The 14826-nt window shown below is 37.4% G+C and overlaps 1 protein-coding gene across 2 annotated transcripts in view; it reads left to right on the plus strand.

Annotated features, from left to right (window-relative positions):
• The first annotated feature begins 258 nt into the window (after positions 1 to 258).
• The window catches only part of LOC111143016 (autophagy related 4C cysteine peptidase), an 82792-nt gene continuing 68224 nt past the window's right edge, over positions 259 to 14826 (plus strand). The window contains exon 1 of one of the 2 annotated variants that reach the window (XM_022496422.1): positions 259 to 717. The gene's annotated coding sequence lies outside the window, so the exon portion shown is untranslated. The remainder of the gene's footprint in view (positions 718 to 14826) is intronic. The other variant, XM_022496423.1, reaches the window with a different exon arrangement.

A 14826-nucleotide genomic window follows, 5' to 3' on the forward strand; every position in this document is an offset into this window, starting at 1 on the left:
AAATTTCCATTTCATAAAAAAGCTTTATACTGTCCTGGGTTTCAATCCTTGAAAATAACGGGAATATAAAAAGTGCACACGTTCCTTAGTATTTTGTAAGTATTTACCTACAGTCTCAACTACAGCTTGGCTTAGGGAACCTTCACAACAAGACAGTAAGGAATAGCGGCATTTTTATCAAAGTGGGTCTACATTAGTCCAAGGAATTTAGTGATTCCTCTGAAAGAACCTCTCTGCTCTGTGGGTATCAAGAGGAGCGAGAAGAAGGGGGCGCAGTGCATACTGGGTCTTGTAGTTCCGGCGCAAAGGAGAGGGCATGGTGTTGCGTAGCACTCTGGGAGTTGAAGTCCACTTGTCCAGTGGGAGCTCAAAGAAGGCATAATGTGAATTGTCCGTCAGAAACACCAGATACAGAGTGATACTTTCCCTTGGCTCTGCGCTTGCCGTATTGGTGACCTAAGGGCTGGGGTGGCGAAGAGTGGGGAAAAAGAATGAGGTGGCGCATGGGTCTGTGGGCTGCAGATATTGCTACAACAAATCAAAAGGCTTTCGTGCCCCGGAAGTGGCTGACCTACTCGGTTCGAAGGGGAGGCCTTTCCTCTTACTACGGTGGCCGGGGAGCTCGGGTCCCTGTGGCAGCGGCGCTGAGGTCGGAGCGTTTGCGTGTGTACTGGCTGCTTTTGGGGCGGCTTCTGCTAGAGCTGGAACATTTCCCGGGTTGGTGGCTCCTGCACATTTTTTACACTTTTCCAGTTCTGTTTCGGTGAGGGGCGCTTTGAGCCTGGCGGAATCAGGAGAAGGTTGGGACTTAGTGTTTCTGGTCCCCAAATGACCGGATTTTGGGGGGACCCTGCCCTCTCTGAAGATCCTGTGGCTAACCGTTTAGGCTCTCTCTTGAGAATTTTGGCACCTCCCTCATCTACCTTCTAGGGTAATTTGTCTTCTGACCCCCCCGTTCTTCCTGGGCTCCAAAGGCTAACCGTAAGCCTTCCTGTGGGCAGCTGTTCCCCTCTCCTTGTGGCTTTTCTTGGTGGTTCGAGATACGACCTCTTGTCCCCTAAGCTTTCGCAGCTGTTTAACTTTTTCCCATTAAAAAAAAAAAAAAAAAAAAAGAAGAAGAAGAAGAAAAGAAAAGAAAATCAAAACAAAAAACTAGATTCTCAAGATGTCAATCTTCTCATTCCTAAAACCTTTCCTCCTTTTTGGCCTTTGTTACTGCTGCGGACCTTAACACAGTCGCTCTGAGTATCTTAATATCTTTCCGTCCATACACTAACGTTCACTCACTTTACTGGGTTCTCACTCATCCTCAACGCTTCCACCTCCATCCACATCTAAGGGCTTTATAGGTTGAAGTTCGAATACATTCTTAGGATGACTGGTGAATCTGAGAGACGTCAATGGTCAACTCGGCATGCTTCTGCTTAGAGAGTTTATATTTCTTAAGATTTCTTTGGCTTGCATTTTTGTTTTGTGTTGATTATTTTCCCACAAGGGGTTGGCTGCTAGCTTATAGTTAGAGGAGAATACCTTGTCCTACGGTTCTTTGTATCTGAGTTACTTAGGTGGGATATTCCCCACTCTATTCGTAGTCGGAACATGTGTCCCCTGTGGAATTTGCAATGATTTTGTATCGGTTAAGAGCAGATAGACACAAGGGAATGCTCTTTCCTTATTGCTTGCTTGTGATTTGTAATTAGATTATGAGTCATTGAAAGTACCCAGAGGGATTGGAAAAGCTTTGAAAGGAAAGTCTATGTATGTTCCAACTTACAAATTAATAAAGCTTCTTTCCTGAACAAGGAAGAGTTTCTAATTGGTACAATAATCTCATGCTATATTGATTTATCAGTTCATTCTCTGTAAAATTTTGGGGACGATTTAAAGTTAAAAAGTAGCCAATAAAAAAAAAAAAAAAAGTAGCCAATATAAGGAATTATATAATGTAGTAAAAAAAAGTTTGAAAACCATTTAACTAATGCTCTTTTTCTGTAAAATGGAATGCAAATATGTTGAAAATTTTATTTGTTGTAATTGTGTATTTTTTTAAAATTTTTATTTATTTATTTGAGAGGGAGAGAAAGAGAGAGATAGCAAGAGAAAGCACAAGCAGAGGGGAGAAGGGAAAGGCAGGCATTGTGATTGATCCCAGGACCCACTGGGTCACGACCTGAGCCTAAGGGAGATACTTAACTGACTGAGCCACCCAGGCGCCCCTATGGTGTATTGTTATATATTTTGATAAATCTGGTAAAACTACATTGCATACTATTCACTAGTATTTTGTAGACAGAAATTTTTTTTACTTCCTGGCGTTTTGGGGACTGTGTGACTCAAATAAGTTTGCAGCTTTTCTTTTATTCTGATTATTGCTCTATGGAAATCCTAATAGTAAAACTTCATTCTTCCGTAAGCATCAAATATAATCTATACATGTCAATAAAATATAAATTTTTTTAAAGATTTTATTCATTTTTTGAGAGAGAGAGAGATCACAAGTAGGCAGAGAGGCAGGCAGAGAGAGAGAGGGAAGCAGGCTTTCCACCGAGCTGGGAGCCTGATGAGGGGCTCAATCCCAGGACCCTGAGACCATGACCTGAGTCGAAGGCAGGGGGGTTAACCCACTGAGCCACCCAGGTGCCCCAGTAAAATATAAATATTAATACCTGTACCCTGTTAAATTGGACTTATTCCTAATTAGTCAGAAATGGTTTCAGTCATGCTTATGATTTGGAGCTAAATATATATTTCAGATTTAATTCACTCATAGAATTCTTGACAGGATAGATGATAAGAGGCTAGATATTACACAAACTTTTTATATTTTTCCTGAGATTTTATTCATTTTGTAAGCATTTATTGAGTATGTCTTGCTACTTAACTATTGTAAGAAAAATCATCAGAATATTTATTGAGAGCATCCTCTTGTCCTCAGCTCTGTACTAGATGCTGTGAAAGCATTATTGCGTTTAATCAGTATAACGACTCAGTGAGATGGTGAGCATTATTTACATTTAGCAGATCAAAAAACTGAAGCTCAAACAGTTTAAGTCATCCAGTTCATTTTGACTCTTCCCACTCTACCACAGCTGCAAAGATGTGTTCTCTACCCTGGAATCTATAGAGAACATTAATTCAATAAGTATTTTTTGAAGTAGCTGTTATTTGGTACATGATATAGGTTATCTGTTGCTGGAGATATAACAGTGAACAAAAGACACAAAAGTCCCTGCTCTTGGGAAGCTTACAGTATAGCAGAATGTATGGGATGTAAACCTTGCCTTCAAGAAGCAGCAAGTACAACCAATATGCTGTATTAGATTTTATGTGTTTTAGAATGTTAAAGTTGAAAAGAGAAATAAACTAGGAAAGATTTAATGAAGAAGATGAGATTTAATCTAGAACTAAAGTAGTGACTAGGTTTGGTAGGTGGAAATGGGAGGAAAGTGATTCTAGCTTGAGGCATAAAAAGAAGAAAATTCTGAATTTTGGGGGCAAGAAAAGAAAGGGAGGGACAGGTAACTGGACTGCTTGTATCTTCAGTTCCTTGTACACACAAGTGCTCAGTGTTGGTTGAATTTGAAACAAATATTTAAATGAATGAAGCTATGACAGGAGTTCAGATATGAAGCAATGAGGAATTAGATAGATCTAGTATTATAGTGGGACTGGGAGAAAGGAATGGATTTGATAGCTGTTGGTGAAAGAACCACTAGGTTCTGTTAATTATTGAATGTTGGGAGTAGAACGGTGGCCAAAGGAGAAAGGGAGGCTAGATTACCAGGTTTGAACTGAGTGGACCAGGTGTGTTGTTGATTTACTTATTTCATCAAATAATGAGATTTAAAAAAAAAATTCCAAGATGCATCTTTGTTTTGTGAACAAACAGAAAAAAATATTGCCAATTTAACAAAGATCATCAACTCTAAGATGTATTTATTTTCAGAGTTAAAATGTAAATGTATGATCTAGAAATGATGAAATAAAGTACTCCTTATGGTTGGTGGACCTTATAACCAATTTTTTTTTCTCTTTATAAATAAACTTGCAGTCTTTGACATCAATTCAATCATTTAGCATTTACTTATTAACTGGGCACTCTCCTAGGTCACAATGATGAAATGGTGAGTAAATACAGTTTCTACCCTCATAGAACATATTGTATAACTGGAGAGGCAGACATAAATCAAATGTTCAAAGAAATTTAAAGTTCCAGTTATTTTAAGTGCTATAAGAAAGGACTTGATGTTCTACAGAGGAAAAACTATTTATAAGAGGGATAGCAGGGTAGATAGGGAGAGGCCAGATGAAAGATGATATCTTGGGCAAGATGGTGATGAAGATAAAGTGGGTAGATTAGAGATATTTAGGAGGTGGAAGTGGGTGATAGACCGGATGTGAGGAATGAGGGAGAGGAAGGTGGTGCCACTGCTAGCTTTTTGGCTTATGTAACTGGATGGATAGTAGTACAGTGCACTGAGAGAACACTGTAAGATGACCAGGTTTGGGGGACATGGTTTGTTTGTTAATTTTTTTTTATGGTGGCATCAATTTTCAAGGTTGATTTCTTATTTTTTTTCTTTTATGTCATTGTTTGAATTAAGTATACTTGAGGAATGTTGTACCTGAAATACATTTTTTTCAGGTTTTTTCTTTTTTAAGATTTTATTTATATTGATATGAGAGAGAGAGAGAGAGGGAGAGAGCACAGAGAGGCAGAGGGAGAGGAAGAAGCAGATTCCCTGCTGAGCTGGGAACCTGACAGGGGCTCCATCCTAGGATCTAGAGATCATGACCTGAGCCAAAGGCAAACGCTCAATCATCTGAGCCACCCAGGCTCCCTCCCCTGCCTTTTTTTCCTTGAGTGAGCAGGGATAACGTTCTAGATGAAAGCATTTGGAAATATGTTGGTATTTGTTTTGAATTTATATGTAACATATTCAGTCATACATATGAATAGGTATATGATCTTTATTTTCACATGCGATTATGGGCAATAAATTGGGCATCTGGTTAAATTCTAACTTCTTTCAATTAGTGTTTATGTAAATTTAAATGTGTATTAGGGAAGAAAGAAATGCTCTTGATTTTTCCTTGAAATGTCTCCTTTGTGTAAATTTTGATCGATATTGAATTAATGCAATCAGTTTATTTTTTAAATTTTATGTTTCATAGTAAAGCAGAAGAATGTGTAGAGCAGAGAGCATGGCCTCTGGAGTCAGACTGCCTAGATTCAAGGTGTGTTTTGCTATTTATTAGCAGTATGACCTTGTAGAAGTTATTTAGTCTTTCCAAGCCTTTTTCCCCCTTAATCTATAAAATGAAGATAATAATAGTATCTACATTATAGAGTTGCTGTAAGGATTAAATGAGATGATACATGGGCCTAGGTTAACAAAATTCCTGGTACAGAGTTTGTGTGTGTTTTTTTTTTTAAAGATTTTATTTATTTATTTGACAGAGAGAGATCACAGTAGGCAGAGAGGCAGGCAGAGAGAGGAGGAAGTAGGCTTCCTGCCAAGCAGAGAGCCCGATGTGGGGCTCGATCCCAGGACCCCAGGATCATGACCTGAGCTGAAGGCAGAGGCTTAACCCACTGAGCCACCCAGGCGCCCCTGAGAGTTTGTGTTTATTATTGTTATAGATATATGGCCTGAAATTGTCTGTATGTCTGTGATGACGTTTTAATTATAGAAATCCTTATAAACGAAAAGATCTCAAGTGGAGAAAAAATTTCCTTGGTTAGTCATATTTGAATTTGGAGTAAATATTATGTAAGATAGTTTTGCTGATTCATAATTGTCATGAGTTAACACATGTCCTCTTTTAAGCATTTTCATCAGAGATTGTGTTTAGTCTACAGCTGTAATAGGAAACTAATGGTGGGTTGGTTTGTAATTACGTATTATTTGTTAGTATTATTACTTTTATTTTTAGCCGACCTTTTCTGAACTTCACACTTGCTTTTAGTGCTTATGGATAGGATAAAAAAGTAGTTAGACTTAATAAAATCTGATCAGCTGCTTGAAAGTCAATTTAATTTCCACACTAGTTTTTTCTTTTGAAAGTTTCAAACCTAGGGCCCCTTGGTGGCTCAGTCAGTTAAACGTCTGCCTTCAGTTTAGGTCATGAACCCAGTATCCTGGGATTGAGTCCTGCCCTGGGCTCCCTGCTCAGCAGGGAGCCTGCGTCTCCTTCTGTCCTTCTGTCCCTCCCCCGCAACTTGTGTGCACATTCTCTCTCTCTCAAAAAAAAAATCTTAAACAAAGTTTCAAGCCTATTAAAAAACTGAAAGAATAGTATAACAAATACCTGTATATCTTTTACTTAGATTCAGTAGTTATTAACATTATATCTCAGTTGCTTTCGCTCTCTCTAAATACACACACATGGCATGCTTTCTTTTTCTTGCTGAACCACTGGGAACTAAGGTGGAGTCATCCTGACACTTCACTCTTAAGTTCTTCATTATATATCTCTTAAGAACCAGGACATTCACCTACTTGGCTATAATGCTATGTGCACACCCAAGTAATTTAACAGTGATTGACAATACTATCTGATGTATAGGCCATATTAAAAAAATATGAATTTGCTCAGATGTTTATCAGTAATGTCCCTTATAGCTTTAAAAAAATACTTTAAAAATACTTATAATTTGGGCACCTGGGTTTCTCAGTCAGTTAAGCATCTGACTGTTGGTTTCTGCTCAGGTCATGATCTCAGGGTCCTGGGATTGAGCCCCACATTGGGCTCTGTGTTCAGTGTAGGGTCTGCTTGTCCCTCTCCTTCTGCTCCCTCCTACCCCCTGTTTGCACTCTCTCTCAAATAAATCTTTAAAAAAAATAATTCCAATAAGAGATTATGAATTTTCTTAGTTGTGTCTGTTTTTGTTTATCTAGAGCAATTCCCATCTTTTCTTTTTCCTCCTTCCTTTTTTGTTTTTTTGGTCTTTCAAGACTGACAATTTTGAAGAGTCCAGGCCATTTTGTTTTGTAGAATGCCTCACAAAATGAATTTGTCTGATTGTTTCTCCACAATTTCAGGTTAAATATTTTTTTTTCCACGACTGTTAAGTAGGAGATATTGTAAACTTTCCATTTCACCACTTCGGGAAGAATATAATGGCAGTTTGTCCCATTATTGGTAATGTTAAGATCAGTCACTTAGGTTAGCCAGATTTCTACATCCTAATGTTATCTTTTCCCTTTTGAATTTAATAGTTAATCTGTGGGGGTAATACTTTCAACAGTGTTTTTTTTTTCCCTGTCCTTGGTTTTAGTAGCCATGGATCATCCTTACCTCAATCAGTCATTGCATTGGTGGTTGCCAGATAGTGATTTTCCAGTTCTCTCAATCCTGCATGTTTGCTGGCTATCTTCTCTGAAGAAGAGCTATTCCTCCTCTTTTCTTTTATTTTAGTGTCACTATGTACCCAAGGATTCTTTAAAAAAAAAAAAAAATTACCGGCTGTAAATCTATTGCCATTCTTCTTTTTATAAAAGATTTATTTATTTACTTATTTATCACAGAGAAAGCACAAGTAGAGGGAGTGGCAGGCAGAGGGAGAGGAAGAAGCAGGCCCCCTGTGGAGCAAGGAACCCGATGCAGGGCTCAATCCCCCTGGGATCATGACCCGAGCTGAAAGCTGATGCTTAACCAACTGAGCCACACAGGCGCTCCTTCTTCTTCTTTTTTTTTTTTTTGAAGTAGGCTCCATACCCTGTATGGGACTTGAACTCATGACCCTGAGATCAAGAGTTTCATGCTCCACTGACTGAGCCAGCCAGGTGCCCCACGATTATTCTTTTTTTTTTTTTTTAAAGATTTATTTATTTATTTGACAGACAGAGATCACAAGTAGGCAGAGAGGCAGGCAGAGAAAGGAAGGGAAGCAGGCTCCCGGCTGAGCAGAAAGCCTGATGCGGGGCTCAATCCCAGGACCCTGAGAACATGACCCGAGCCGAAGGTAGATGCTTTAACCCACTGAGCCACCCAGGCGCCTCACCATTATTCTTTTGATGATTAAATTATCTTAAATTTGATTAGTCAAGTTCAAGCCAGTTTCTTTGGCCTTTGCCAAAGGAACTGGCATTCACATTGGTATCTGGGCACATTCTTATTTTTTTTTGTACAATAAGAAGTTCCGGGCTCACCTTGTAAATTCCCTGCTTGAGACCTGGATTAGTCATTTTTACCATGGAGTCCTTGTTCAGTTTAGTGGGAAATGGTACTCAGAAACAAGATTTGGGCATTGAACTCATTGCTACTGGAGTACATTGCTTTTAGGATACACACATGCACACACACACACATACTTCTAAGATACCTTAATTCATACTCAGAACCACAGAATTCATCTTCACCTTCTGGCAGTTCATATTTTATCTCCCTTTTCCTACAGGGAATTCTGATTCAAAACCATATCAGTATATTTACTCATCTAATCTCTCCTATAAAACACTTAAGATAGTTTTGGTATTACTACTCTGGTACTCTCTCCAACAACAGATTTACCAATTAAAGATTTCTTTGCCATTTTATGTCCTTAGACTATATCCCACTAAAGACCTAGAGTCAAATTATGTGTTCAAAGTTATTTATATTATACTTTCTGTGTGATTTTGTTATCAGCTTAAAATATAAAGTTCCTACTAAACTACATTTTAATACACTCTGTAAAATAAGTTATCCGGTAAAATGACTAAAGTACCCATAGTAATTTAAACCTTTATCATAATATGTATATTGCTATAGGGAACTCTATAACAGTTATATCAAGTAGAAAATACGCATTTTTAAAATCTTTGTAAAGCTTTAAACCCTTAGCTTTATTTTCAAATTGATATACTTTGTTTAAAATTAGAAATGGGAAAATGACATCAAACAATTCCATTTGTAAGCCAAAACAATTGTGTTTGTGAACATTTTAAACAATGCTCTTTTGACCAATGATACAATTCAAGCATTAATCTTTAACAATAGACATAATTGTTGAGGGTACTTTAACTCCTTCCTAAGAAATATGCCTAGTGTTAGCCTTATTTACACCCAGAATAGTAAGATTTATATTATTTGTGTGTCCTTGGTCTTTGTATTTGAAGAATCCCAGTTGTGACTGTGTGTGATATTTTTCTTGTGTGAATATTCTCATTGGAAAGGGGAAAAATATTTTCCAGTAATTTTAACATTTTATATTTCTACTGTGGGACATAACCATATTACAACTGAAGTTCTGGTTAATTATAAACATCTTGCATTTTAGAATGTAAATTTAATGGGGACAGGAACTGGGTCTCATGGCTCATTTTATCTCCCATAGTGCCTTACAAAAGTAGCCACTCAAGTACTTGATGAATGAATAAATGTGATACTTTGTGTTTAAATGAATTATAATTACTAGTCTCAATAATATGGATGCACCTTTTTGTAGCAGAAGTAACTAATGGAATGGGACTTGAAAAAGATCCTGTCCATATTTACTTGTTAAACAAACCTCAAAATCACTATGTCATACTGAATTGATGTTGCTAGTTCTACCATCTCAGCTTGCTGTTTATATCTCATTTTTTATATCTCATTTCTTATCCCTTTATCTGTACCCTGATTGAGGCCTCGTTTCCACTCATTTGGCAGTCTTCTAATTGAAGGAATTGAGAATATTTAATGTGGAGAAGAGATGGTGCAGCGGGAGTGGGGAAGATATTGGAGGTCTTTATTTTTTTCCTTTTTTTTTTTTTTTTAAAGATTTCATTCATTCCTTTGAGAGAGAGACGCACTTGAGAGAGAGAGCATGAGTGGGAGGGAAGGGGCAGAGGGAGAGGGAGAAGCAGACACTCCCCGCTGAGTGGGGAGACCAATGCAGGACTCAGTCTCAGGATCCTGGGATCATGACCCCAGCCGAAGGTAGATGCTTAACCAACGGAGCCACTCATGCGCCCCTGGAGGTCTTTAAATACCTGATGGGTTATCGAATGCAAGGCAGATTAGTTTCAGAAGGCCCAACCAGGAACAGTTGGTGGAAATTCTAAGGACACAGATTTTTGGTTCCATGTCTTTTAAGCAACTGAAGTTGTTTAAAATTAGGTGGAATAATGTAGTGATGTGGATACTCTAGAACAGTGATGTTAGTGAAGAAAAATAGTTTAAAATCGTATCAGGCTTTTAAACTTAAACAGCTGTATTTTTAGCTCAGTACAGAGCTCATTAAGTACTGAACTTCCTGTTTTGGAGGCGTTCACTCAGAGGCTTGGTCAGTGCACTTGGCTAGGACATTGTAAAGGAGATCTTGCTATTATACGGGTGGTTGAACCCAATTAATAATTAGTGAGTGAATTTGAACCAGATAGCAGATTAGATTCCTGGGGATGGGAGTGATATATTTTTTAATCTTTTAAATTTACACATTTTCTTTCACTGCTTTCTTTCACTGTTCATAGGAGAGTTTAGGGATAGATTGGAGTGTATTATATGGGAAAATGGATAAAACCTGTTATTAATACTACTACTTACTGGCTAACTAGATACTTTGTAAATTCCCTTTCAATCCTGAGATTCTGACATCCTTCAGTTCTTGTAGAGGTTAGGTTAATTTTGTTAATGATTAAATCATTTGACCCTGTATGCTGCTGCTTATGCAGACTGCGTGTTTCACCACTTGCAAAGTTGCTTTGGAAGCTCCAAACATTCATAGTTATGTTGGACCAGTCAGAGGTTACCTGACATAATGAAAATTCATTTCTCAAGCTAGAGTAAATATTATATGCTTCTTAGAGATAAGATCAGGGAGATCAAGGAATGCTTAAAACAACCCAGATACCATTAATACCTCTCACTATAATTTTAAGTAAGTGATTGAAGTCACTTAAACTCTTTATATCCCATTTAGATGGTTATGATGACAACTTTATAATCTGTGAATGTGTAGTACTCCCTGCTGCACAAATGGAGGTTTTTTGTTTGTTTGTTTGCTTTAAGATTTTATTTATTTTGACATAGAGAGAGCACAAGCAGGAGGAGTGGGAGAGGGAGAAGCAGGCTCCCCGCTGAGGAGGGAGCTCCATGAGGGGCTCGATCCCAGACTCTGGTATCAGGACCTGAGCTGAAGGCAGATGCTTAACTGACTGACCCACCCAAGCACCCCTCTAATGGAGGTTTTGATTGTAGGACCTTGATACAAGTCACATGTGAAGGTAAATGAATGCTCAGTACTTAGTTTCTTTTTTTATTTAAGAGAATAAAGCATAAGTAGTACATATTGAGTTATCGTTGTAAAGATGCTGTGTATTGATTTAGTGTTTTTAACTGGAGGGTGTATTCCTGAGGAGTTTTAAGAATGTTTAGAAGCTATATTCTTGAGGCAAAACTATCTCATTAGTCCCTTATTAATCTTTCTGCTATAAGCTCTTTTTATCCCTCTTTTATTTTTATTTTTTTATTATTATTTTTTAAAGATTTTATTTATTTATTTGACAGACAGAGATCACAAGCAGGCAGAGAGGCAGGCAGAGAGAGAGAGAGAGAGAGAAGCAGGCTCTCTGCTGAGCAGAGAGCCCGATGTGGGGCTTGATCCCAGGACCCTGAGATCATGACCTGAGCTGAAGGCAGAGGCTTTAACCCACTGAGCCACCCAGGCGCCCCTTTTATCCCTCTTTTAAAAGTCAGTTTCTGAAGATGTGAGTCCTGCCCTTATTATGTTGCTGTTCCTTTGCTCAACTTTTTAACTCTTACTGCCACATACTTTGCCTAACCCATAGCTCTGAAAGAGGACAATTCAAATAAATATTACCAGCATTCTCCCTTTCTTCATATTTGTGACTTTTTAAAAGAGATAAACATTCTGGGTTTACAAACAACATTTTTAGACAACACATTCAGTGTATGAAGATGGAAGACTGGCAAATGTAGGAAAGGAGGGAAAAAGAAATGGATACAGTAATTGATGTTTCTGCAGACAAAGAATTGAGATGGAGAGAAATAAGAGCTGAAATGACAGACCAACATATTGAGAGACATTCAAGGTCAGACAAGGGATTAATATTTGTTACTAAAAATGCAAGCAGGTAGAAAAGGTTACAGTAGATGAAAATTTAGAATGGACCTCACAGTTCATTTTATTTGATGGTATAGCTAAAAGCACATAAAAATTTTTAAATCAATACCTATATTTCATCTTGCTGCAGAATACCATTTGGGGAAGATGCTCAAGCATACGCAAATCCTGTAAAGTCTGCAGTGTTTTTGTCGGGTGTACTATGTGACTGAGATATATTCTGTAGAGTCAGTCCCTAAAGTTCTGTCAGGAGCTTTTTCTTGGCTTTAAATTCTCAGTGGATAAAATATTCTTCTACCTATTGCCATAAGGGAGAGGCTGATTACCTTCATCTGTCCTTCGAGGACATTGATTTGAGTACCCTTTACATTTATCAGTTTATAATTTATTGATTGTCTTAGTGCATGGTTATGGTTAGAAAAGTGACTCTCTAAAAATGACATCTGGGTCTCAATCAATGATTTTCATATCAAATGTAGCTCTGCTTTCCAAAAGAACTCTGCTCAATGTTCACTCTGCTTTTCACATCATTAAAATAGTAAAATTTAGGAATAAACCTCATCTGGTAGCTTTATGTTTACTAAGATAAAATACAATAGAGATTTCTCCTCTTTATTGCTATTTTTTAATTAAAATGGATTTGTCAGAAGACAAGCAGTGAACAGAAATATGGGAATGGTGGATGGTAAGATTTATTGTAGTATCATTAATAAAGAAAGTCTACTTGAAAAAGTTACTAATTTCTCTAAGGTTTAGGAAATAACCATAAATCCCTTCTTAAAAAAAAAAAAAAAAAAAAAAAACCAAAACCCCCCCCCCCCCGCCTTTTTAAACCATAAATCCCTTCTTAAAAGTGTTTGGAGGGGCACCTGGGTAGCTCAGTCGGTTAAGCGTTTGCCTTCAGCTCAGGTCATGATCCTGGGTCCTGGGTTAGAGTCCTGCATCGGATTCCCTGCTCAACGGGGAGTCTGCTTCTCCCTCTGCCTGCCTCTCTCTCTCTCTCTCTCTGTCAAATGAATAAATACACTGTTAAAAAAGTGTTTGGAAGTTGCGAAGAATGTTACTTTGATGGTTTTCTAGACTAAGGTTCTGACATTATATAAACTAAACAAGAATTCTGGCGTATCAGTTTGATCACTGGAGCAGTGAAACCAGGTATTTCAGGTAACAAAAGAGACAAATATACTAGGTAATGGGTAAATCATCACTTCACTTTATACCTGATAGAATGAATTTTAATTCATTTTTAATTTTTTAAAAATCAAGAAAGCTTTTGGAAAGGGAATTTCTGGGTGAGGATGGTTTAGATTTTTTAATGGTATTACTATTAAAGTGCATTGTGGTTTCGTTTGTATTTTTTGCTAATTTGTAGTTAAACTAAAAGTACTGTTTGTCTTGCCTTTCCTTGGCTTATTTCACACAAGTATAAAATACATTTTAATAGACTGAATGGACTCAATTATTAATTTATTCCTTTTCCTCTTTCCAAGTCTTAACTACTATTTCAAGGAGAAAAAAAAATATGAATTAACTAAGGATATCCTCCCAGTCATTTTATTCAGCCAGAGCTACCCTAGGGAATTGCATTGAGGAAGTTACGTTTTCTACATGACTAAATAGCTGAATCTGATGTCTTTAAGAACCGGAAGAATAAAATTGTTGATCTTAAAAAGGAAAAAGCACTGGCTCAGCATTTTATTTTCCTTAGAAGCTGCTTAGGATTTTGTAATAGAATGTGTTCTCAGTAGGTTTCTTAGTCAAGCAGTTTTAGGCACGTTTGTAATTTCCTGTATTGTTTTTAATCTGAGCAATTTATTTTTGAATATTAATGTAAACAATAAATGTAAACAATTTAAATAAATAGAAGTAAAAAATAAATAAAAGATGACATTTCATCTCTTAGTTCCACTTTTAGCATGGACTTCTAGACATTGTTTTTGCATATTTGTGTGTGCGTGTGTGTGTGTGTGTGCAGCTCTATATACATATATAGTATATACACATACAGATATGTAAATTGTATTCATGCTATTCTCTCTTCCTTTTCCTCACCTTCTATAAAGTTAGTAAACTTTTATTTTTTATTTTTATTTAATTAACTTCTTTATAAAAAGATTTTATTTATTCATTTGAGACAGCAAGTTAGAGAGAGCATGAGCAGTGGGAGAGGCAGGGAGAGAGGGAGAAGCCGACTCCCCTTTGGGCCCAGGACCCAGATATCATGACCTGAGCCAAAGGCAGATGCTTAACCATCTGAGCCACCCAGGTGCCCCTAAACATTACTTTTTTAGAGCAGTTTTGGATACATAGCAAGATGGAGCATACAGAGTTCCTATATCCCTCCTGTCCCACAAAATGGAGAACTTTGCCCACTATCAACATCCTGTACCAGAGTGGTACATTTGTTACCACAGAACCTTCATTGACACATTGTTATCACTCCAGGTCTGTGGTTTATATTAGGGTTGACTTTTGGTGTAAATTAATGTATGATGACATGTATCTACAACTGTAGTACTATATAGTTTTATTGCCTAAAAATCCTCTGTGTTCTTCCTGCTCATTCTTTGCCTCTACTGCCCCATCCCTCAAAAACACTGATATTTTTGCTATTTCCATAGTTTTGCCTTTTCCACAATATCATTCTGTTGGAATCATACAGTTTGATTAAGATTGGCTTCTTTCACTTTGTAATACACACTTAGTTTTCCTTAATACCTTTTTATGGCTTGATAGCTCCTTTCCTTTAAGTGCTTGAGTTAGTTTGTTGTCTG

This window comes from Enhydra lutris, unplaced genomic scaffold, assembly GCF_002288905.1.
Source record: "Enhydra lutris kenyoni isolate GAN:26980312 unplaced genomic scaffold, ASM228890v2 scaffoldscaffold9, whole genome shotgun sequence".
Taxonomy (NCBI): domain Eukaryota; kingdom Metazoa; phylum Chordata; class Mammalia; order Carnivora; family Mustelidae; genus Enhydra; species Enhydra lutris.